A 2,947-nucleotide genomic window follows, 5' to 3' on the forward strand; every position below is an offset into this window, starting at 1 on the left:
CCGCCCGAGGAGGAGCTGGGCCTGGGCCTGGGCCTGGGCCTGGGGCGTTTCGAGAGGAGGCGGCACTGGGCGCTAGAGGCACGTCACCTTCACCACAGCCCTGTACCCATGTCCGCCACAGCGGATCAGAGAAGTCACCTCTGGTATTGTGCAGTACATGGGCTGCTGCTTGGCCGCCTCTGCCTGTTTGCAGTATATTTTGTTTCAAGGTATGAAATAATGGCATCAAAGGCCTGATCTGAGCTTCAAAGGGCTCATACCTCCAGGGACTGATACGCTCGGGACTGGGCTGTTGACAATCTTGGCGAGTTTGGATGTAGCTACTTACCCATCTCTAGAATAAGGTCACTGTGGGATGCTGCCAGCACGACTACCTTCAGGAGACACTCCGCTACCAGAAAGGCCCCAAAGTCATTGAGCCCTGAGCTTGCAGTGGTATGAATTCAGGGCAGGGCGGCTTTCCTGAGGACTGAGGAAAACACGGGTAACAAAGGCAGATTTGCTTTCAGTTACTAAGCACAGCGTGATCAGAACTGAAACTAAACATGTAGTAATTTTACTTAGATCTGCAGATTTAGGCTGGGATTGGATCTGTGCCACCTTTTTGTCCTTTCATACTGAAATATTAACTTACCCGTGGGTTTTTCAAACAAGATTTCAAACTTTATTTCCGACTTCTTTTTCACAGGTGGCAATAGAGGGTTTCAGTGGAGCCTGTAAATCAAAAATGGTTTATGGTGAAGCCTCCAAGGAAGACCAGAACAGCCTTGACTGCTCTTCCAGGTTCTAACACTGATAAACACAGTACACGCAAGATACAGAACACTAATGAAAAGAGCTCCCAGGGATACATGAGTGTGTAACGTGGCTTGCGAGGCAAAACCTTTCATCCTGGATGCAGAAAACCTGAAGTCAATTGTTAGCTTTACCACTGGTCTGTCAGATGACATTGAGCAAGTTCATCTCAATACTTACTTTCTCCATCGTCAACAATGGGATGATAGCATTGACCTTCGCAAGGTCTTTTGAGATCTACTCCTGAAAATTGCTGGGTGAGTATATTGTCATCATTATTTGTACTATTGCTTTTGAAACACAATCATAGATTGTAGTTATTACCTACATATATCGGCCTTGATACATATAAAGCTAAAATATATTTATGTTTTCAGGTACAGAGTTGTTATTTAAAAGTTATCTGATGAATAAGTACACAAATTATACAAATATCTTAATCTCCATTATGTTAAAATTGGTAAAATGCATGTACATTAAATGTCATTTATTGTTCTTTGCTGTTAGTCTGTTTCTCAAAGGAGACTCATCACTGTCAGCAAAGATTATTTAGCTTCTATGCTTGATTCCCATTAAAAATCTTCAGATGATAGGTCTGCATGCCTTCAGTAGGAGTTATGTTCGTGGGAAGAAGAAAACCGTCCATAGGCTTAAAATTTAATGGTGTTAGTTTTTACTGATTTTTATTTTTTTCATTATTTCTAATACATATGGGAAGTTAGAATAACTTGGGACTCATTTAAAAACGTTTTTTAGGAGGCTTCACAAAAACAGCCTGCTGCAAGGATTTGTGAATACTGGATGCGGTGGCCATTCAGACTCTTCAATCTCCTGCGTCCACTTTTTGTTCTGCCCAAAACAGCTGTTATTGTTGTCCCTTTTAGACCCTGTCCTAGGGGATCTGTGTGTAGCTCCCATTGTTTGTCAAACTCGAACAGTCTGATCCCAAGTAGGCAGTGATTCTGTATCCACTTTTAAGTATCTTTAGTGAAGAGTGGTGGTACTGGCTATCAGCACAGAACCTCTGTTGGAGAACACTAAAAGACAAGCAGCGGCTTAGTGCAAAGCTTGTAGAATTGTCCTGAGTTAGTCTCAAAAACCGACATTCGTTTAAAACCTTTGTTCTGTCTTTTAAGTGCTGGAATGCATGTTGTATGGAATGCATAAAGCACACCTTAAATGGATTAAATATCTTTTCCCTGAGAGCTCTCAAAAAGTATTTGCTAAAGAGGAGACATCAGTGATCCAGGCAGAGTTTTGCAGAGATCAGTTCTTGCTCTGATCCTATTCAATGTCTCTATCAATTGTCTAGATGATGTAAGATCTTTCCTAGTAAAATATGTAGCTTAGTAGATGAGTGGATAATTCACATGACCGATTAGTTAGAGAGTCATCTGATGTGCCCGATTAAATTATCCCAGCCCAATAAAACACATTTTTAATGGGTTAAAATGCGAGCAAGTGCATCTGGAAATAAAGACTGCAGGGATGGGGACTTGCTTGGCAAGAAGTACTTCGGAAAAGAATTTAGCTGTTACTATATATAAATGTTTCCACATGACCTCTCAGGGCAATACCGCGATAAACTGGACTAATGTAATCCTTTAATGTATAAAGTACAGAATATATAGGGGAGCGATACTGCCTTTGTCCACAGCACTAGTAACACCGGGACACTGCACCATTTCTGGCATCCACGGTTAGGGAGGAGGGGAAGAACACCAGAAATAATTCAAAAGAGGAACATAAAAATAAGGAGGGGGGTAGACAACGAGACATAAAGTACGGGGTTTAGGAAGCTATTCAACTTATCGAAGAGGAGGCTGAGGGGTGAGCCGATCGCTGTGCACAGACCACTGCACGTGGCGAAAAGGCCGAGTTAGGGGAATCCATAGGGACCGCGTGCCAGCGTTACCTGGCTGCGCCGCACCTGGCCAGCCCCCCGTCACAGCACGCGTTTCGGGCATCGCTTGGACCCGGAATCTCCCAGTCCTCAGCTGCGGAAGTCCCATCTAGCTTCCCCGAGTGCGGGAAGCCCTTCGCTGCCCTGCAGGTCGGTGGGCTTAGCGCTGCAGGCCGGTTAGCGGCGTCTCCCGTACGCGCCCAGTGAGGTGACGCGCCGGTCCCTGCTGCTCCCGCCCGACAGCCCATC

The sequence above is a fragment of the Pygoscelis adeliae genome, unplaced genomic scaffold (assembly GCF_000699105.1).
Source record: "Pygoscelis adeliae isolate BGI_AS28 unplaced genomic scaffold, ASM69910v1 Scaffold410, whole genome shotgun sequence".
Taxonomy (NCBI): Eukaryota; Metazoa; Chordata; class Aves; order Sphenisciformes; family Spheniscidae; genus Pygoscelis; species Pygoscelis adeliae.